Below are 24,382 nucleotides of genomic sequence, written 5' to 3' on the forward strand. Positions count from 1 at the left end.
ATTTGACTTGTCCGGCAGCAAATGCAGGTACAAGCACAATACAGGGTGGAAATATGCATGCCATGTTGCGTGATGCATTCGGCATAGACGAAGTCAGGGTTGACAACAGTGAGCCTTGGCTTGAGGTCCATGGTGAGGAAGAACACATTGTGCATGACGGAAGAACACATGGTGAGGTGACGTACGAAAGTATGAGGAATTGCTTAAAAAGGCAAACAAGCCGCTTCATGATAAGACTAGGCATAGCAAACTTAGTGTCACTGTACATTTGTACAACTTAAAGCATATGGGTGGATTGAGTAATGCGATATTCTCGTCTTTCCTTAAGTTCATCAATCAGTAGCTGCCTTCGGATGATGGTGCTCTACTAGTTAATACATATAAGGCCAAAAGATTTCTAAGGGACATAGGACTCGGGTATGAGAAGATTCTGGCATGTTGTAATAACTGTATGTTGTTCTGGAAGGGCAATAAGGACTTAGATTCATGTGTTAAATGTGGAGAATCTAAGTGGAATGACGAAATTCATTTTGACGAAGATGGCGAACCCATATCGTCGAGTAAGAGACGTCCAGTGAAGGTGTTGCGGTGGTTTTCATTCATACCACGACTACAGAGGTTGTTTATGTCGCAGCATACCGCGCCTTATATTAGGTGGTATGCAGACGGCCACATAAAGGACGGCGTATTGAGGCATCTGGCCGACGGTGAATCATGGAAGTCATTCGATAATTTATACCCGAATTTTCCATCAAATAGTAAGAACATAAAACTTGGCCTAACCTCAGATGGATTTAATCATTTTGGGAACATAAGCACATCCCATGGTACTTAGCCTATAATGCTTGTACCATACAACCTGCCACCTTGGATGTGCATGAAACAAACGTCTTTTATATTTTCCAAATTATTTCAGGCCCAAGTTCACCTAAAATGGATATAGATGTCTACCTGCAACCCTTAATTGACGAATTAAAGGAACTATGGAATGTAAAGGTACGATCATTTGATGTCTCCATGAAAAAGAATTTATACTCAAAGTGCAGTTGATGTAGACAATTAATGACTTCCCGACATACGTAAACTTGTCTGGGTGGCCTACAAGGGTGGAAAGGCATGTTCTTGCTGCATGCATGAAGGTCTAGAATATTAAAACACGGGCACAAATTTTACTTTATGGGGCATAGGCGATACTTGCCCATGGATCATCCGTGGAGACAGAACAGAAGAACATTTGACGGTAACTAAGAAGTGCCCCTGATGTGTCGAGTGGAGATGAAATCTTGAGACAGTTAGAAGGGATGATATTTGGGGATGATAGTGCCCGTAAGTCACAGTCCACTGATAAACCACAAAAGAAGCGGAAGAAGACTCATAAGCAACGACAACCAACAACTGATAATGTATTGTGGAAGAAGAAAAGTATTTTCTTTAGGTTGCCGTACTGGAAAGATAATTTATTACGGCACAGCATTGATGTCATGCACATAGAGAAAAATGTGATGGATAACATACTTGGCACAATATTGGACATTAAAGGGAAAACGAAGGACAACCTTGAAGCCTGTAAAGACTTAGAAGAAATGGGTTTGAGACCTACACTTCATCCATTCACGAGCGAGGATGGGAAAATCTATATGCCCCCAACTTGCCACACGATGTCCAATGAGGATAAAATTAGTTTCCTGAAAGTGCTACGAAATGTAAGGGTGCCAGACGGATATGCCTCGAACATTTCCCGATGTGTACGACTTAAGGAACGGACGATATCAGGTTTGAAGAGCCATGACAGTCACGTACTAATGCAACAGTTTCTCCTGATTGCATTGCGTGGATCACAGCTAGGAAACGTGGTTAGACCTCTAGTTGAGATGTCTGCATTCTTCAAAGGCATATGTTCAACGGCATTGACACAAGAGGATATGGACCAACTTGAGGCTAACGTCTGTATCACTCTGTGCAAGATGGAATAGGTATTCTCCCCCCGATTTTTTCACCAGCATGGTTCATATTGTCGTACATCTTGTTCGTGAATGCCGGCTCAGTGGACTAGTACAGTATTGGTGGATGTATCGAGCAGAAAGGTAAAATTTCAAGTACATCATTGTCTTTTGCCCTATATATATTTTAAAATAATTAGGGAAAACTTCAGTTTGCCTGAACTTCTAGCCAATTTGACAAGATCTCCTTGAACTTTGAAATCTCTCACTTTAGACCCCTGAACTTTGATTTGCTCTCACTTTAGACCCATCTGTTAGTTTTCAACGTTAAACTCAAACGGTTTGACTTTTTTATGCTCATTATACCCTCAATCACCAGCTAGTTGAAATTTTGAAATTGTCCACAACTATAACACCCACCCCCAACCCAAAACGACGTCGTTTTGGGCAAGACAAAATTATATATATATATATAAAGGAAAAAGAAAAATATTAAAAAAGTAAATAAAAGAAAAAACAGAGGGGGTGGCTAAAGCCACCCCTATGGCTGTCATGGGAAAAAGTGGGGGGTTGAAGGGGGGGGGGGAGGGGGATCGAGGGTGTTTTGGGGGTGGCTGGGACCACCCCAAGAGCCTGAGGGGTGGTTAGGCCCCCCCCTACATTAAAAGAAACTCATTCTCAGATTATTATTATTTTTTTTTGGGTGTTTTGGGGGTGGTTTGGACCACACCCAAGGGCATAGGGGTGGTTCGGCCACCCCATACCGGCCGTAGGAGGTGGCCAAACCACCCCCCAAGCCCTTAGGAGTGGTCCGGCCACCCCCAAATCACCTGATCCCCTTTTCTTTTTCTTTTTTTGGCCTTTTAGGGGTGGCCGAACACCCCATTTTGGCCAAGGGGGTGGGTGGAGCCACCCCGATTTTGTTCTTTCTTTTTCTTTTTTTTGGTTTTTTTTTTTAAAAAAAAAAATATTTTGCTTTCTCTTTTTCTTTTTTTTTTTTTTAAAAAAATTAATGCCAAAAACAACGTCGTTTTAGGCTGGGTGGGTGTTGTAGTTTTGGGGCCCAAAATGGTGTAGTTTCGGGTTGAGGGTATAATGGGCATAAAAAGTCAAATTGTTTGAGTTTAATGTTGAAAACTAACAAAGGGGTCCAAAATGATAGAAATTGAAAGTTCATGAATTCAAAGTGAGAGATTTGAAAGTTCATGGAGGTCTTGTCAAATCGGCTAGAAGTTTAGGGGAGCAAACTGAAGTTTTTCCAAACAATTACTAAATGCAATGATTGACTGATTTTGATATGTAGGAGCCCTGGGGGGTTCAAATCTAATGTGCGAAATAAAGTGGCTCATAAGGGCTGCATTGCGGAGAGCTACATAGCAACTGAGTTTGAGGCGTTCTGCTCGATGTATTTAGACAATGCACCAACATTTTACAATAGGTCGCAAAGAAACCCGGATGGGTGTAAAGGGGTAGGAACACAAGTTGACCTCGACCGACGCACATTGACACAGATTCACCGTTATATTATGTTTAATTAGGACGAGTTCCTTCAATTGCGAACATAAGTCATGTTAATAGCATGTGCATGTACATTCATCTTACACCCTTAGTTGTGAATTATAATTAATAGATTTAATTTCAAATTGTAGGATGCACAGGGATACGTTTCGGCAAGCATCCAATAGGGGGCGAATGACGGACAATCAGTTGAAAACCCAACGTTTTGAGCAATTTTGCGATTGGTACCGTGACTACGTAAGACTAATGTACATGTATACCTAGTAAATTCTCAAATGTTTCCTTCTCATTCCCTATTCCCTAACCACACTAACTACACTTCATCATTGTTTTTCACTTGCAGGTCAATCGTTCAGCCGATCAACGAAGGAAGGCATTGGGTGAGAACTAGTAATGCATTGTAGAGAGCCGATGATCTCAGTAGTCCAATATAACATATATGTGGTCAACAGTAAGTTGTTTCGCACTATAGCACATGATGTGGGAAAGAGGTCGCAGAACAGTGGCATGTGCGTGCCGATTGTTGATGGCGAAACATACTACGGAAAGCTAACCTAAATACTTGAGGTGGAGTATTACTACAAGACGAAGTATGTTATGTTCAAGTGTGATTGGGCGGACAACACAAGGGACAGGGGATACAAGGCAGACGAGTATAGCCTAACACTTGTCAACTTCAAAAACCTTGTCCATAGGGGAGAACTTATTAGTGATGAGCCGTATGTGCTAATTTTCCAAGTGGAACTAGTTTTTTACGTTAAACATGAAAGGAACCCAGATTGGGCTTGTGCTGTAAGATCTAAACCTAGAAATGTGTACGATGTTGGTCAGAGTCAAGGACCTCATGATGATCATGGCAACTACCACGAGAGTAAGCCACTCCTATTAAATAGTAATCACCATTATGATCCGCATAATGATCCCAAATACATCCGACCCGACTTAGCATCAATCGAAGCGTATGTGATTCCATAAAATTTAACTATTGTACATTGATTGTCCATTGTTCAATATAGAATTGGGTGTCATATTTCTTCCATTGTACATATAACAAATTGGGTGCATGATGTATTTCTCAGGTCGATATGAGTACTTAGGGGAAGTCAAGAGCACGGATGGTACAATCTTTTGTGCCGCATACTACGGGGGCATGGGTTGAGACCGTACGTCTCTCCTGACAGTGAGACGCGGGACGTTGCTATGTTTGTGAGGCAGCAACCAGGTTATCGACCGGTACTTCCAGAGCACGTGAAAGGGCAGACACCTATGAGACACGATTATATCTTCAACATTGAAGATATTCCCGGCTCTTCGAGTGAGCTAGACCCGTCTTTCCTTGACCCATCCCGGCCAACAGGCCTTACCCAGCTAGGGTATCAATATGAGCCTACTCCTTGCGACTCGGGCGAATCTCCACCTATGCCATCCCCGCGGAGCACATTGACTCAGATTGGTATGTTGCCGCACGGCTATTTCGATCGGCAGCCACACAGCAGCGCATATGTGGATGATAGTGAGACACAGGCCGAGGATGACCTTGGTGATGGGACAGGTGTCGCACATGGTCCACAGCCCGATGACCTTGCTTGGCCTGTATTGGTTGTCAATCAGGTTCGAACGATAGGTATGTATGTATGGTGGTAGTCAAAACAATATATACGTATATATTTATGCATGTTCTACATGTAGTTAGTACTTAAATTAAAATAATATCGGTACTCATTTGTGTGTTAAACATCAATGCAGATTTTGACGATAAATTTGAAGTGTTGACCGTAAATGGCTCGCACAAGTTGTGGGACATCCCCGACAATAAAAGGATAGTGCTGGAGTATAATGGCGTGTGGCAGCCCGTAGGGAAGAGCGGGGAGAAATTTAGATGGATGACGGGCAAGATTGTCAAGAGCGGGGCTTTTGTTAGAATATCCGATGACTGGAAGAACGTACTAGATAATACGAAGGAGGATTTATGGGACTCATTGATGGTATGTGTAGATGAGATCTTCTTAATTTATGATATGTAGCGTTTTAATTTAATTTTGTAAAACGATTATATGATGTTTAAAATATAATGTAGGGCTCATAATTTCTCAATTTTTAACTAATGCAAAAGCACTTCTACATCTTGCCTGGATTGGATATGGCGGCAATAAAAAAAAGGACGCGTTTAGAGACATGGGAAAGAAGTTGAAGCTTTGGAGACACAAGTTAAAAAAAGAAACTCTATATTCAGCGTGAAGATACTCCTGCGACAGTGAGGGTGAGGACGGGGCAGACCCTTGCAAAATACAACACCGAAGATGTGGATATATTATTGGAGAAATGGTGTGATCCCGAGTATCAAGTAGGTCACGAGTTTAATTTTATTTGCGTAGTTTCATTAAGTGTAATTGTTTGATGGCTTACATATTAATAACATATATATGATGTGTTCGTAGGACTATGCTCAACATATGAGAGAAATCCGAGCATTGAATAAAACACCACATTGCATCGGTTGGAAGAGCTTCGCAAGGGTGTCACATGAGGAAGTATGTTTGTCATTTACTATATATATATATATATATTTCATCAAGAGTTTAATATATATACGAACATATGTTTATGTTGTGGATTTTTGCCGGTAATTACTTTGGGAAGGGCTCCTACTCAAGCGAAGGCTTACATCAAGACCTATAAAAAGAAAGATGGTAACTTCCCAACTCCGGAGGTTGAAGAGAGAGTTGTATGCTGCTTACACCTTGTCTTGATTGTTTATTTGTGTATTAACTTATTTAGGATTAACACTTATATAACGATGAACACGTGTAATGTAACATACAGGCACAGATGGGGGAGCTATTGGATACTGACCCTGCAGAATTGGCAGATGGGCCCCAAAGACAATTCGGTGGGCACCAAACAATGCGTACGCTCAAGCGCACGTTAATAAGCCTGAATATGCGGGTCGTGTTCGAAAGGTCAGTAAGAATATTCTACCTGTGCACGGCAACATCCACTCCTATTACACACCATCCCAAGCACGATCACAGAACCCTAGAAGCTCGACGGTCTCGCATGATGAACTTGAAAGAGCAATTGAAGCTGAAAGGGAGCAACATAGGGCACAAATGGCTGCACATAAGGAGAACATGGATGCGATGTTGGCCCAGCAGAAGGAGTAGATTAGTGCGGATGTTACAGCGCAGATGGCTACATAGATGGCGGCGTATGAGGCCCTGTTTCGCGTGCTTGAGAGCTCTAGACATGTGAGCTCCGAGCTCGAGGTGACTAATGTTAGGGCTCCGCACGACGCAGAGTCTCCAGCCCGTGTGATTCTGAGATCCTCAGCGGATAGCCAATCAGGTAACAACTATATTTATTTCGTTTTTCTTTTAGTAACACGATTATTTTCTAAGATGACTATCATTTGAATGGCTAGTAATTTTGCTTGATAAACACACTTTGTATGACTATCATCTTTATGCGACACATGCATATATATATAACACAATTGAAACATAATATGTGTAGAGGACGTAAGAATAGAAGCTGAGGAAGACGATCACATTGAAAGCTAACACCAGACCCCGGCTGGGCAAAAGTCTCGTTTGTCAAGACATTATACCCGTCGTTCAGCAACCCCGTACGTATATATATGACTTAATAAAAATGCAATATATAATAATCGAATAGCGTATATATATATATATATATATATATATATATATATATTGAACTCAAATTACATTACTTTGTTGTTCTTGCTACCGGTTGAACCTTTGCATATTTAATTTTACCATATTTGTTAGAGCTGGTTGGGTTGGCTGTATCATTTTCTTTTAATTCAATCCATTGAATAAACATACATATAGATGTATATGTATATGTGTAGGTACGGTAGATATTTATGTTGAAGTTAATATGTTCAAGCGAAGTTTATGTGTGTAGATATATATGTTCATGCGACATTCATTCGATTTGTTACACATTGTGCATTGTTGAGTATGATGACTTTACTTTGACATTGCTAATCCAGACTTGATAAGATTTTACCATGTTAATTTGCTAATTGATTGTCTATTTTATCATTTGCAGTTAATGCGAAGAAGTCGGGGCAGTCATGATGGCGTTCACTCGGATTTGGTTGGGTATATATGTATTTGGTTGGGTATAGTTTGAGTCATGTTTTGTATAGGTATATTCGGGAACAACTTAACTTGCATATTTTGTATGTTTAATTTGTTGATGTATATATGAAACATTTGTTTATTAGCAATGTTTATGTATAGAGATCGTTTTAATTAGTTGGTGGATTATTTGTGATAGTTTACTGTTTTTGAGTTAATTGGTGAATTATTTGTGGTAGTGTTTACTGTTTTTGAGTTAGTTGGTGGACTATTTGTGATAATTGGTGGACTATCGTATATCAGGTGTGCACGGAGAATTTTTTTTTTTTTAAAAAAAAAAAAAAAAAAAAAAAAAAAAAAAAAAAATTCAAGGCATATGTGGTGACGTGTCATAGTTGACACATCACCACTAGGGCGACCTGTCAACATTTAACACGTTACCACAGTAACGTGTCAAATTGACACGTCACCTTGTAGTGACGTATTAAAATGAAACACGTTACCTTACATTTGGTAACGTGTCAGATCCTAACACATTACAAAAGGATAACGTGTTAGAACCTGACACGTTACTAAATCCCTAGTGGTGACGACCAAATTTTTAACTTGCCAAACACGTTAGCCTTGACACGTTACTAACGGTCCGTTACAAATGAATAAAATTCTAGTAGTGAGGTCTGGGCTGCCTTTTATAGTCTCAAGCCTGTTAAACCTGAGCTCCTCTAATGGTCTCAAGCCCATTGAACCTAGGTTGCTATAATGGTTCCAAGCCCACTAAGTATGGGCTACTCTGCTATAGTCCCTTAATTCTTTTAGATGATTAGTAAATCCATCTATAAGAATTTTTAAGATGGGTCATTCGGCTCGTGGACGTACCTTGCTTAGATTTTTTAATGGGGCCTATAAGAGAAGTTAATTATTCAATTCTAGTAGCTTTTGCATGCGTTTTCCACGTTGATATTACATAATTAAAGTTTTTTTATTTTTTTTTATTATTTTTTTTCCTTATGAATAAGTTTCAATTTTCATTCAAACACAAATCTGAGAAACTCACGCTCTAGCAGAACAAACTGGAAACTAGTGCAACAGCTAGTTCTACTTCTACACACACTCTATGCATAACTGCCAAAAAATCACACGTACGTGGGAAACAACAAAACACCAAACAAGACTCTAATTCTATTACTGACCACATAGAAAATGTGAAAGAGTTCTTATGTTCAACCATTGACAATTTACTATCCCAATTGTTAACGATCTGAACTATAAAATTGTAAATAAGATTTATTTGAAATAGTGAAAAATGAGAAATTGCATTGTGAAAAATTTCAATGAAAGTTAATAGAAATATGTAAATTTAATCATATAATTAATACTTTAACACTCTCCCTCATTTGTGGGTTCAAATTCAATTTTAATATGTGATGTCCAACACGTGAAATATTTAATTAAAATGGAGTGAATTTAACGGAGTCAAGGATTGAACAACCTTCAGTTAAATTACTAGTTACTCCAAAAAACTTAGGACAAGTGATGATTTAATTTATATAGTATTAGAGCTCACAGATGAGGGGGAGTGTTAAAATATTGATTAAATGATTAGATTTACTTCTTCTTATCAGCTTAATCATTTAATCAATACACTCGATAGAAAAAAGGTGAATCTAATAATTTAATTAATACTTTAACGGTAAAAATATCATACAATCATAGCATGGTGAAAATCATATAGGGAAGAAGAAAATCGCCTTGTACATGGAAACAGGAAAAGTTGATGGTTCTTTCCAAAAAGAAAGAAGGCTCTTTTTATGCTTGACAGATGTTTTAACCATTACCCAATTCACACGCTCAATTTCGGTTCACGGATCTAGATTGTTCTTTAGAGCTACCTGTTTCAGTGTTTGGCATGATGGATTTTTCCTTACCCGAAAATAATTATTGTGATATAAAATTTTAAATTTTTTTTAAATGAAAATTGTTTTGTAGTAATTTTTTATTTAAATAATAATAAAAAATAAATGATGTGATATTAAAAAAAATATATGAGAATATTTTAATAATTTAAAAAAAAAAACATTTTAAAAATAGTGTATAAATAATATCTAGTCAAGAGAGTGTGTTTGGCAACGGCCATGGATAGTTACTATTCATACTTTACACATTTTAAACTCCAAACATTCTTATTATTTACTTTACATCAATAACTTTTTATTATTATTTAAAAAAAAAAAAAAATTTCATACTAGATATTCTTACTTTTTTCACATCAATCAATTATTATTACAGTAACATATCACTGAACAGTAACACGCCAATGCCAGACCTAGTTTCTTTGCCAATGGCCGTAAAAAAGGTCTTATACTATTCCTCTCAAAATCAACTCTTAAACCTTCTTACTTTTTACGTCACATTAATCACTTTTTTATTACTATTCAAATAAAAAAAATTATTACAAAACAATTTTTTTTTTCATTTTCTTTCATACAAAACATTTTTTTTTTTCACATCAGTTAAATCTGTTACAGTTTCGGCCACCTTTTTTTTTTTTTTTTTAATTTTTTTAAAGCAAACATATATAGCGATTATATTTTTTTGAATACCCAGTGTAAATCTTTTTTTTCCTGTAATTGACATGACAATTATTGGCGCAGGTCTTCAAGTCCAGTCAAGACTACCTAATGTTCCATGCAGAGATGCAGTTTGACCCTATTTTTCAGTCTTTTTACTTTATTATTTTCTCGTTTATTTCTACATTAATTGGAAAACGTGTTTGTTTGTTTTGTTCTCTAGTTTGAATGAAGAGCAAATTGCCTGTGGAGTTCATCAATGCATGTCTGGGCTGAGGTGCTGTAAATAAATTTTACATTTCTAACGTGTGTTTTGGTTTTAATCCCATGTCTATATATATCTACGCAGCTTTGCAAGTGGAGCTGGTGGAAAACTCTTGTCACTGGAGAAGAGATGGCTGCAAGATGTCTTCCATATGTTTGTTTTATTGTACTACTCACCTTGTTGCGTATTTGCATGGAAGCACAAGCTGGCCTGCTAGGGCCTACTCCTGATGAGGAAGGTGATGATTATGGGTTTTTCTTCTTCTTTCTGTCTATTAATTTATGTGGGTGAACTTTAGAAATGGAAATCTATAAATTCAGGCCTCACCCCAATAAAGCTTTTAGTGGACAGAGTTATATCTATATATATATATACACACACACACATTTTGTCCAATGGAACAATTTTTTGGTTCTTCTAAGTAGACTAATCCTTGGGTTTTGAACCTTTTTTAATTTTTTTTGATAATTTTGTCAAGGAAAATGCTAAATTAAGGACAGGAAGGTTGTGAGAAACTAATCAAAAAAACTAACTTTTATAGATTGATGTGTGGTGCAGTGGAAGCCCTGAGAGAAATAGGTGAACAATTAGGGAAAAAGGACTGGAATTTCGGCATAGACCCATGCATTAAGGACAAAAGCTGGTTGACACCACTCCCACCTAATACCGGAGAGCACTTTCCATTGTACAACAATAGTGTCTTCTGCAATTGTTCCAAACCTGAAGGTGGTGTTTGCCACATAGAAAAGATGTAAGCTTCCTTAATTAATTCCACTTAATCCTTCAGTATTTCTCTTGATATAGGACAAAATAAAGGGTCAATTTCTATGTTTGGGTTACTTTTTTGATGATTTATTTCTGTTTTGGATTTTTAGGTTTTAAGATTTAGTTACTTTACATTTAATTTGTTCGAAATATTGTCATATAAAAAGTTTTTGGAGAAACTATATTCACCATCTTATGCTATTGTATTGAACAGTCCATTCATTTGATTGATATCTTAATTTAAATAAATTTCCAAATAACCAAAATATGGTTGATAAAAATAGTAATTGCATAGTTTTGTTGAGTTTCTCCAAAACTCTCTTGTAGAGTTCCATACATCCAATCCGTCATTTTTAAATTAAATAGTTCATATTTTGTCATCTATGTAATATTGTGATAATTTTCTTTTTCTTTTTTTTTTTTTTTTTTTTTAAATCTTGATTCTAGTATACATTAGGATAGATTTTGAAATGAAAAATTCTATATTATTTAATAATTTTCTGAATTCTGGTTTCTTCGAGTTTTGCTGCAATCACTGCCATACTTCCTCACAACCATGAATTTGACTAATACGGGAATTGGTTGTGATTTGGGGTGCTTGGACAGGGAGTGGGTTTATTTGTGTGGCTGGTTGGGCGTTGGTGAGGTGTTGGATTATCCTTGTCATGGTCCGCATGTCCTTCAATGCAATTGTTTTTGTTAGGGATGTTTCAGTCCAATTGTTTTGAATTGGCCTATGAATCGAAGCAAATTGATAATTTGACAGGATGAAATATTGAGAAGATATAATATACTTTTTCAAGGTTTCTTTAATAGATGCAAAAGGTATAGGTATTTGGTCTCTTGGTGAGTTACAAGCACTATAAAGTAGATGTAGTGGTATTAAATTATATAACTTGGAAGAATATAAGCAACAAATCTATAACGACTCAGAGAAAACGTTAGCCACATATTCACTATCACCTTAAAAAGGACTAGTCAATTTTTAGCTTCCATAGAATCATTTATAAAGCTCAATCTCCCATAGTAAGTAAACATTTGGAACTTAGTATCCATGAGTATCTTTATAAACCACCCGCTTTATATGAGCTACTAATCTTCTCAATGTGGAATTGGGGTATTACAATCTCTCCCTTTAAACTCCCAACGTCCTCGTAAGAATCATGTCACGCAGTGCTCCACTACCACACGACGTTACAACCTGACTCTGATACCATTTATAACGACACAGGAAAAACGCTAACCATATCTAAACTATCATCCAAAAGGACTAGTCAATTTAAAACTTCTTTAGAATCACTTATAAAGCTCGATCTCACCTAATAAGTAAGTAATGTGCAACTTAGCACTTATGCGTGTCTTTATAAACCGTCAACTCTATGCGGGCTACTCATCTTCCCAATGTGAAACTAAGGTGTTACAAAATCGAGACAAAAAGCAAGTTCCCTGATTCTGCTAAGCATTGCAAGCATTGCAGGTAGGCACCATTGTGAGTTTTTGGAATATTCTATGTAGAAAAATTCAGCAGCAGTACTCCTTTTAAGTTTCCAATCCTCAAACTCTTTTATGCTCCATCTATGTTGCACTAAGTAGATACCATCCTAAGAAATATAGTAAAAGAAGCTGTGTAAATGCCAGTAACTTTTGTGAAATTGTTGGTTACCAATCAAGTTACAAACACAGAATTTCGCTTGATGGCTACTAGGCTGACCTAATTTTTTTGATACTACAGCATGTTGGAGAATAAAAAATCATGTTGAATAATGGAATGAATGTAATTGGAATGGGAACTTATAAACAAGTCACAACAGAAATAAATGTGGAACATAAATTAATACATTTGTCATGTGTGGGAAGTTAGAGTAGTGGAGGGTGATATGAGCAGTAGCTGTTACCAGACATTTGATCATGCACAGTGATAATGAATGAATGCTTAAAGATTGAGAAGGATTATAATTTTATTTAAAGTACCATAGGATCAAGAAGATGACCAAATATGGGTCAAGGCAGTGAGAAATATGATGAACTGTGATATATTGATTGTGACATAGGTGAGAAATGAATGATGTAATTGATACCAAGATGTAGGTTCTACTTATAGTATATAGTAGAACCTAGAGTGCTCAAACTAGAGTGCTAGTCCCTTCATCTTTGCTCTGTCACCTTTGCTCAAGTTCATATTTTCACAGAGTTGCACATTTGAATGGATTATGGTTTACTTGTAATTATCCTTTAACATAGATTTCTTCAAGGAGAGGATCTTTCTGGTATACTTCCACCAGCTCTAGTGAAGCTACCATACCTGAAGCTAATGTAAGGAGAGTAACCACTAATATTTTTATCTTATTAGTGACTCAAAATTGATATACGCTTCTAATTGTATAATTTGGTCTTGATTGTAGTGCTCTCTCACGCAACTACCTCAGTGGTAATATACCACGTGAATGGGCTTCTATGCAGTTGGAACATATGTAAGTGACTTCTCAGTTCATGTGCAAGGTTAGCCAATAAATGCTCATTTTTGTTGAATGAACTCACTGCAGGTCTTTCACTGTGAACAACTTATCAGGACCAATTCCAAGCTTCTTGGGAAACATAACCACTCTTCAATATTTGTATGCTCATTTTTATGTCTTTCTTTGTCACAAATTATTTACAAAGTAAAACTATGTCATAGATTTTTCAAACCCTGCTTTAACTTTTAAGGGCATCATATACTCAGGTCCATCGAGAACAATCTGTTTTCTGGAACTATTCCACCTGAGCTTGGAAATTTAGTTAACTTGGAGATTCTGTCAGTATTTCTTTCTCGTCTTTTATTTGAATTTCATATCACATTTGATGAGACACTTCTAAATTCTAAATGGTTTGATTAATCACTTTACACTTGAGCTGCTGTAAACTTTCCTTTTGGTGACTACAGCATTCTTAGTGGTAACTATCTAAAAGGACAGCTGCCCACGGCTCTCACCCGCCTAAACAAATTAAGAGAATTGTAAGTGTTTGTAGCCTTTTACACCGATGTACTAATGATAACATCAGATTTCACCTAGAAAAATGCTCAAGTTTTATGTCATTTAATTTCTTTCATTTTCGGTTACATGCAGTAGGATTAGTAGTAACTATTTCACAGGAAAGATACCAGATTTTTTTCAAAGTTGGACGCAACTTGAAACATTGTAAGTGCGCTTTCTTGTTAAGCATTCTAAATCTCTTTGATGTAAAAGTTTTATGATTTATTGTCCTTGACAGAGAGATCGAAGGTAGCGGTCTCAAAGGACCAATCCCTTCTAGCATATCCGTCTTGAAAAATCTAATTGAACTGTGAGTTAAACTTTCAAAGATGATAGTTTGAGTTGCATTATCACAATTAAAACTTATTAGCAATAATTCCTTTATTATGAAAATATATGCAGAAGGATTAGTGACTTGGAAGGAGAAGGTTCACTTTTTCCACCCTTAATGAACATGACAAAGATGATGCAACTGTAAGTCATTCTTGTAGTCTTAAAATGCTACGGAATTAGAATAATTGTCAATTGACATGACTTTTCAGAAAATTGTGATCATACAAACTCGATTTATTTTGCAGGACATTGAGCAGCTGTAACATCTCTGGAGAGATCCCTTCATATATATCAAAGATGACAAATCTTGGAAAACTGTAAATGCGTTCTTCTCATGGAAATTTATCATTTTTGTTATCATTATGATTACACTGTCAACACATTCATAAATTCATAGTGAAATACGAATTTTCCCTTCTTTTTTTGTTGCATGATGTATATATTTAGGTCTCAACGTTTAAAATTGAGGCGGAAATATGTTTTAGCTTCTTGTGATTAGGTATTAAACAGGGAACTTCCTTGAAATTCAGTTTGTACATGCAACTTCCTTGTTGTTAGGTTCAAGGTGTAAAGTGAACTTATCTAGTCTATAACCAATCACATTATGGTAAGTCATGAATTAATATATACAGTCTCCATCCTATCAATGTATATAGCCAAACGATAATGATGATTGTCATCCTGAAAGTGAATATAAAAAATATTCAGTAAAATTACATTTTCTTTTTGGCTAGGAGATAACCTCTACCTTAAATTTGACTTTCATACTTTGGACATAACCATGAGAGAGTTAAGTGTTACAAGGTAAATTTTAGAGAAGTTTCATGTTTTACATCCTAATCAGAAGTGGAAATATATATATATATATATTGTTAAACCACCACTTGTCCCAAAAGTTTAAGCTTATAGGAAGAGATAAATTTAATCATGGAAATACTGCTGGTGCTTCTCAAACCAGGTTATCCCAATATGTTGATTTTACAGTTGCAATCAAGAGTATTTATTGGACTGAAATTGATTACTTGTGGATTTCATTCTGCTGAAAGTTCTTGAGTTCTATTTGGAATTTATGTAAAATTCTCTGTTTAAATCTAATAAAGTAAGTGCAAACCATTGATGAGGCTTTCCATATGGAAAGAGGGTTTTGTAAGAAAGATACTGGCTCTTTATGGCCATTGCATCAGATGTCCTATGTAAACATAATTGAATTATGTCTACGTTTGTTGCTCTAGTCTCTGCAGCATCGTTGTTGGGCTCAAAGATGAATGATGGATCTTTGTTTAACAATTAAAAAAAATTAAGTTATATACTCTTTTAAGTAACATCCTGGGCCATTGATTAAGTATATTACTTTCTTCTTTTTTTTTCTTTTATCTTTATGACTGACTTTTGCCTATGGTTTATGTATGACCACGTTTTTAATGGTAGTGCACCTTTTTATCTTGATTACTATATTCTGTTTATAATAAAAACTTTGTTCCATGACATCTGTCTTGTGATGTACTTGCAGGGATCTCAGTTTCAATAGATTGGAAAAAGAAATTCAAGAATTGGAAAGTCCAGTAAATTTGACGAACATGTAAGCTATGTGGATTTATGAGAGAAACTAGCATACCTTTGGTCTGCATTGGAGGCCTTGGAGATTTTGTGATTCTATATTCTGAAACTTCCTCAGTTGTTGAACCATATATATGAGTAGTCTAATAATAGAAAGTAGGAGTTTAACTACAGTGCGATATAAGTTGAGCCATAGTGTGATTATGTTGCGTACTGAATAGGTATTTAACAAGCAACTTGCTTACCGGAGTTATTCCAAACTGGATGAGTAATTGTGAAAGGTATGTTTTTCGTGCTAAAATGTTGCACGAGCTTATCACTTCTGTATATATTATATATGTATTTTATTTGGAATGCATGGAAATTACATAAGATGAATGTGTTTGCTTGAAGGAACATAGATCTTTCTTACAATAATCTTACTTGGAGCTCTGAAGACACTTGTACAGGAACAAAGCTGTAAGAATATTTGTTTGTTTTTTTTTTTTTTCCCTTCCTTTGTTTTGTTCTGGTCTTTTTAAGCATTGAACATTTAACTCTCGCTTACCTTCTAATCTTCAAAAAAACTTGTTTTTCATTTCATCAGGAATTTGTTTAAAAGTTTTAATGGACAGAAAAACTCGTAAGCTTCTTAGTTATTAAACTTTCAAGTGTCAATCTATTTCCTTACTTTTATTTTACAGAAGTTAATGTTTTTTTTTTTCTTTTTCTAATCAGTGTATGTCCAGAAGACGACCGATGCCCTAAAGGTAATATACATTTACACATCTCTTTGAATATAATTAGGGAAAATTAAACTATACCCCCCTAAAGTTGTCAGCGTTTTTCAATTCGACCTCTAAAGTTTCAATTTTTGCAATCCACCCCCACAAAGTTTCAATTTTTTTCAATTCAGCCATTCCGTCAGTCAAAGCCGCTATGACTGACGGAATAGTGATCACGTGCGACGCACGTGATCACTTAAGGCGTTTTAGTACCTAAAATACCCCCATCCCAACTCAGAAACGACGTCGTCAAGGCCTTCCCTTTTGCTAAATCGCTCACGTTAACTCCCACCGCTGCCAATCAGCTGCTTTCAGTTTCAGAAAACGTTATCGACACAGTTTGTAAAAATGGAGGAGCACAATTTCTTCAGCACAGAGGAGACGTGCAAAATCTTCTCGGATGAGCAATCTCCGACCCTTCCATGGTACTGTCCTGACCAGTGTACCTAATGGAATGAAGGAAGCAAAAGTGAGCTCCAAGAATATTGTAAAGAGTAAAAGTGGGTTGTGTAATTTTTAGCTTTTTTCTCATTCTCCATTATGCAAAGTGAAAGTTGGAGAGAAAGGGTTGGTTGGTTGGATGAAGAAGATGAGACAACCAAATTAAGCCGTAGATTTAGCCAAGAAAAAAAAATGGTAAAAGAAGTTGGAGCAGTAGAAACAGAGGAGAGAAAGACAGAGAAAGAGAGGAAGAGAGAGAGAGAGGATTTCACGGATGGGTTGCTCTCATTCTCCATTCTGCAAAGTGAAAGTTGGAGAGAAAGGGTTGGTTGGTTGGATGAAGAAGATGAGACAACCAAATTAAGCCGTAGATTTAGCCAAGAAAAAAAAATGGTAAAAGAAGTTGGAGCAGTAGAAACAGAGGAGAGAAAGACAGAGAAAGAGAGGAAGAGAGAGAGAGAGGATTTCACGGATGGGTTGGTGACGACAATTAGGTGTGACAGAGTATCCAGCATGGGTGCTCCGGTTGCCATGGCAGCCTTCTTCTCCCCAATAATAGTCCTCAGCTCCCTGCAGATCCCAACCGCTACTCTGTTTGCTTTATAAAATATTGTTCCTGGGAAATTCACAGGAATCAAATGCTTCCCTAGCGTAATGTTATCGAATTTGTTCACAAGCCAAGCAATACGTTTTGGATCATCGGTGCCCAAGAAAAATCTGCAAGCGAGAGTTAACGTGAGCGATTTAGCAAAAGGGAAGGCCTTGACGACGTCATTTAATAGTTGGGATGGGGGTATTTTTGGTACTAAAATGCCTTAAGTGATCACGTGCGTCGCACGTGATCACTGTTCCGTCAGTCATAGCGGCTTTGACTGACAGAATGGTTGAATTGAAAAAAATTGAAACTTTGTGGGGGTGGATTGCAAAAATTAAAACTTTGGAGGTTGAATTAAAAAACGCTGACAACTTTAGGGGGGTAAAGTGTAATTTTCCCATATAATTATAAGGAAAATGCGTCAATTTTGTTGGATTTTCTTCTCAATAATTTCAATGGAGGAAAAAGTCAGTTAAATATCTAAATATATAAATTAATAAAACACAACATCATTTTCATCCCATTGTATTAACTTAAGAATACCATTAACATGCTACTGCTTCTGTGTAGATTACTATTCATTGCATATTAATTGTGGTGGAAGTGGAACTACTATTGGAAGCATAAAATATGAAGCGGACACAGACTCTGGAGATCCATCAAAATTTTATGAAGCTGGAACTAGATGGGGATTTAGTAGCACGGGACACTTTCAAAATGCAATCAAAAAAGACCAAAACTACATGGCAAATAACGTATCTGTGCTCACGATGCATGACTATGAATTGTACACGAATGCACGTGTCTCTCCTCTTTCTCTTACATATTATGTGCAGTGCTTAGCAAATGGAAAATATACTGTGAGACTTCACTTTGCGGAAATAGTATTTAGAGGCAACAAATCTTTTTACAGTCTTGGAAGACGGATATTTGATGTTTATATTCAGGTACTCAACCAAATCAATTATGGGCTCCATATTTGTTGAAGATCATTTGATTCGATTACTTAATATGTTGCAGGGGGAACTGAAGCTGAAGGATTTTGACATTGTGAAGGAAGCAAAAGGGGTTGATAGAGCAGTCATTATAAACATTAAAGCAGTTCCAGTTACTAATAAAAGTATAGACATTCGCTTTCATTGGGCTGGGAAAGGGACAACAGCTGCTCCAAGAAAAGGAACATATGGTCCTCTTATTTCTGCCATCTCTGTGGAGTTTAGTAAGTAATGTAGTTTTTTCTTTATTCATCTTTTTCTGGTTGACATGGTAGTACTTCTCTCCCTCTCTCTCTCATTTATCTGCATTTCATGATCTTTTATTATCATTTTTTTACCTGGAGCAGATTGATGAATAAATAGATGGAAATAGCAAATATAGTGGAAGCAGTTCCATTATTAGTGGTGTGAAATTAGACATAAAACAAGTTTCCTTGGCAATTTGGTGGAAGTACAATCCAGAAGTTTTCTTTTCAGCTTGCATCTCTGTAACATCCTATCATATCATGCGTGCCTTTATATTCAACACACATCACAGAATGCAATCATACAATTTTTTTTTTTTTTTTTTTGATAAGTATGCAATCATACAATTAATATTCATGGAAAATTTTATTTTCATATAGATTCCAGATCTAGCAAATGGGAGAAAATCATTGCAATTGGAGCCACAGTTTTTGTGTTATGTGTTATTTTTATGATTTTAGGCATTCTTCGGCGGAAAGGCTTTTTGGGAGGCAAGATTTCAAGAGTAAAAGGTAATAAATACCATGCAAATCTTGATGTAGAAAGGCTTAAAAAATAATAATTTTCTCCAGCTATTTGAGTAGTCAGAACATTGTATTGCATTTGAAGGACTCAGTACTCTATTGCAGCTTCCAATAAACTTTTTTTTTTTCCGCCTTTATGCCTAGATGAAGAATCAGCAATTCAAAGTAGAACCTTAAAAGGAAGCTATATGATTGCATAACATAAGAACCAATCTCTGTAACACCTTTTTTTGGTGAAATTTTAACACTACATGAAATCAGAATGTTGCAATTTCAACTATCTTTAGTAAATGAGCTCACCCGTTTTCCATTTATATTTTAGTTCATTGCTTATTTGTAAATTTTAAATGATGGCAATGTTTATGCAAGCAATGATTAGATAGTTCAAGCTCACCACTCGAGCGTATTTGTTAGAATCATTCTGTTTCAAGTATAGACATTTTGTAAGATTCTGTCAAACTTCTCAATCTCATTCTTTGGACAGAATTGAAAAACTTGGATCTGCAAACTGGTTTCTTTACCTTCAAACATATCAGGGCTGCCACTAACAACTTTGATGTTGCACATAAGATTGGGCAAGGTGGTTTTGGATCCGTCTACAAGGTATCCTAGATTTCATATTCCTTTCTCTTTTTCTTTTTTGTGAATGTTTTGCATGTATGCTCCTATTTGATTTCTTTCATATTGGTAAGCAAAACTTAGAGGAAAACCTCATGTACATACCTGAAAATATATCTTTCTAATGCAGGGTATACTGGTAGATGGTACTATAATTGCCGTTAAGCAACTTTCTTCAGAATCAAATCAAGGAAATCGTGAATTTGTGAATGAAATGGGCACAATATCTGCTTTACAGCACCCAAATCTTGTTAGATTGTATGGATGTTGTATTGAAAAAAATCAACTATTTTTGGTGTATGAATACATGGAAAACAATAGCCTGGCGCGTGCTTTGTTTGGTAAGCTTAATGTTTTATTTTAGTATTTATGTTGACTTGAGAAAGCATAAGAACTTAGCACCGCAAATGGTCTATATCATGAACTAAGTTGATGAACTTCTCATTGGACTATCCACAAAATATGCAGGTCCAGAGGAGTACCGCTTAAAATTGGATTGGCCTACGAGGCAAAAAATATGTGTTGGCATAGCAAGAGGTTTGACTTTCTTGCATGAGGAATCGACATTAAGAATTGTTCATAGAGACATTAAAACTTCAAATGTGCTACTCGATAGGGACCTTAACCCAAAGATTTTCTGACTTTGGCTTGGCCAAGCTCCATGAAGAGGAAAACACCCACATCAGCACCAGAATTGCTGGAACAATGTGAGCTACTTTTTTTCCTCTTTCTTTTATTATGGAGTCTTTTTGTGATTCTATTCTTCCTTTTCTTTTGGCCTCCCAAGTTATTGACTATCAGATAAATAGGAACATATATTGATCTGTATGTATCTATGAGATGCTTTCCTAAAAGCAACCCCAGACTTTACATCATTTAAAGTCTCTGTATATTTGAAAAGCTGAAACTGGAAGCAACTAATGTAAGGTACAAAGAAGCTGCTGATAAACATTGTCGGTACAAATAATTTCAGGAGGGGGATATGGTGATGGTGTTTCTATGCAAAGAAAGATTTCCAATTGGAACTTATAGCAAGCTCAAGCCAAGGAAATATGGGCCATATATATATTTGAAGATCTACAACATAAGCATAAAGGCATTGAGTTGTAGACGTTTGGTATTCTATATCACTTTTCATTCAAAACTGAAACTTTGTGGGTGGATTCCGGATATATTTGGATCAAGTTGCTTAATCCAAATCCCCCATCATCTTCCACTGCGTCAAAGAGGCAAGAATTTATATGGTTAAGCACTAAGCCCTACATCCAAGGGCAAGCTGGCAAGAAGAAATTCACTATCAATGGAAGAAATTACAAGAAGAGAGGTCTAGACACTTAGAGGAATGGTGTACAACCCAAATACCCCTACTCTTACAATCCCACGCTCTCAGAATGTATTTAAACACCTAAACACACCTTGAAAGCAGCCCAAATACCTTGAATCAAAGCTTTGCAAGAGATAAACCCTTGTAGAGCAAAACCCCTTCCTCTCTTTTCTCTTTTATGTCTCTCATGTGTATATATATAAAATCACACAGTGCATACAACTTATTAAAGAGAAAGACCACTCCTTCTTACACCGCTGTTATGGTCTATTAAACTCATTCTCAGATCTCTAAGAATGTCTTTTCAAAAAGAAGATAGCAATAGAAACTTATGAAATAAGCATGTAATATCACATTCCCAACGCGGACATACTTTGTTGAATATGAAAGATCAAAGGTTAATACTAGTTTTGTTTTGTTTTTTTTTTTTTCTTTTCTTTTTTTTGAGCATTCATAGTAGTGATCTAAATTAATTATAATCTTCATTTACAGAGGATACATGGCGCCAGAATATGCATTATGGGGTTATTTAACCTATAAAGCAGATGTCTATAGCTTTGGGGTTGTTGCACTGGAAATTGTTGCCGGGAAGAGCAACATGAAATATCGAGCAAATGAGGATTGTGCATGCCTTCTTGATTGGGTAAGATTGATCATTTTCATTTAATATGTGCTACTATAAATAACATTTGGAGGCCTGGTTGCCTTTTTGGTCCCATTCCACTCAACTTCGTCACTCTAGTATGTTATTCTAGATTCAAGCAGCAAAATAAACTAAACAAAAGTGAAATTGTTTGACTTGTTCACTTCACACTTGAGTTCAGCTTATTTCCTTTCCATATGTGCATATGGCTACTTTATTCTCCTTTTCTAACTTGCTACTTTTCTTTTTCATTCTCTTTTCTATTCCTATTGAAGGCAACTATTCTACAACAAAAGGGTAATCTAATGGAAATGGTGGATGCAAAGCTGGAGTCTGAGTTAAACAAGGAAGAGGCTATTAGAATGATCAAAGTAGCTCTCTTATGCACAAGTCCATCACCAGCACTTAGACCCACCATGTCTGAAGTAGTAAGCATGCTTGAAGGCCGCACCATTGTTGATGATTTTGTCATAGATCCAAGTAGATATGGTGATGAGCTGAGGTTTAATGCCTCGAGAGACCAGTTTGATCATATCGAAACAGTACTAATTAATGATCTCAACTGAAGCTGAGAGCCTTATGCATTCATCAGATGCCACATGGAGTGGATCTGCTTCTGCATCTGCCCAGGATCTTTACCTAGATAATCTTGCTTCTCAGTAATTTCAGCATAATATTGCCCCAAACAATGCTAAATGATTTTTCAAATTAATAAAGCTGCATTGCTTTATTAGCTCAAAGGGTTAAATAAACAATTGTGTGGTTTTAGTCCACTGTACTTGTGTAATTTGGTTGGGGCTGTGGGATTACCATAGGAAACAGTACATACCATTGTTGTTTTTCCCATTGTTGAATTTTGTATAAAACAATATGCTGTAACATGAAGCTGAAGATTGTTATAAGCTATAGAAATTCTTATGGATCTGAAAAGTGTGAAAGCCGAACCCAGGAAACGCATGATATGTGCGATCTGTTTCACGTGCATGGAACAGGGGAGAATATAGGAGTTATTTTGTGAAGGTACTTCAGAATTGTTGTCTGCAGTTGTTAACTTTGTTGTATCCTAGAAGTGAATTGCTTGCAACCCGACAGCAAACTCTTTCGAGTGGGGGCAATTATCACCTTAAAGATAATGTTTATACACGCCTCAAAGTCACATTGATTTTTTCTAATTATTGTTTATGCTCGATTTTCCTCAAAAGGGGCAATGTGCGACTTGCAAAGTAGGTATTGCAATAGGTGTTGTGGCCGCATCCTGTGCATTCAAGAAGCAAGATTAAGTGTATGTGACTTGTTATGTACGGATGTTTCATGTAGAAGGGGTAGGAAAATAAAAATCTCCTTCCATTTCCATTCCTTATCACTATCAAACTCACCTCTTGATCATAGACTTTGTAACATTATAGGAGTAAAAACACCATAGTGCATATATCCCATGAATAATACCTTCTAGTTCTCTCTGCTAATCCTGTTGTGTTGGAGAAAATTGATGCTTTTAGACTGCATTTGACAAAATGAGAAATGCAATTTCGTTGGGATTCCTATGATGTCTCTTACTCTTCGTGTATGCTTGAAACTGGCATTAGAATGTAAAGAATAATGGAGACTACCTTAATCAATGCAAAAGAAATCACTTTATAGTGAAAAAGATTACAGCAAACATGGTCAATTCACACGGCAATTGATTTGTTTAGGCCTTCCAAGTCCAAAAGTCTATAGCGTGTGGGGCCTCCATGCACACAAGCAGTTGACCCTATTTTCCAGTCTTTCATTTTATTGGCCGTGTTAAAGGGCCGGAACAGACCCAAAAATCAAAAAAAAAAAAAAAAAAAAAAAAAAATTCAAAATCAATTCTAACATTCTTACATTTTACATTACATCAATTGTTTTTTATTATTATTCAAATAAAAAAATCACTACAAACAAATTTTTTTACTTTTTTATACAAAATATTGTTACTTTTTTCTCTTTTATCAATCAAATTTACTACAATACTATTTCACTACCTTTTTTTCATTCCATTGCCGAACAAAGCCATTATTTTCTACTTTGCTTGTCCACTCAGCTCAACAAACCGGCCTCATTTGCCAACAGTCCGGGCCAGCACTGTAGCTGGAACGGCACTGTTCCAGCTACAGTGCCAGCAACAAAAATTGACAGTTTA

General features: G+C 36.3%; 1 pseudogene; it reads left to right on the forward strand.

Moving 5' to 3' along the window:
* The first annotated feature begins 10,218 nt into the window (after positions 1 to 10,218).
* The window catches only part of LOC132169361 (probable LRR receptor-like serine/threonine-protein kinase At1g53430), a 24,128-nt pseudogene continuing 9,964 nt past the window's right edge, over positions 10,219 to 24,382 (forward strand).

This window comes from Corylus avellana, chromosome ca2 (genome assembly GCF_901000735.1).
Source record: "Corylus avellana chromosome ca2, CavTom2PMs-1.0".
NCBI classification, from domain to species: Eukaryota; Viridiplantae; Streptophyta; class Magnoliopsida; order Fagales; family Betulaceae; genus Corylus; species Corylus avellana.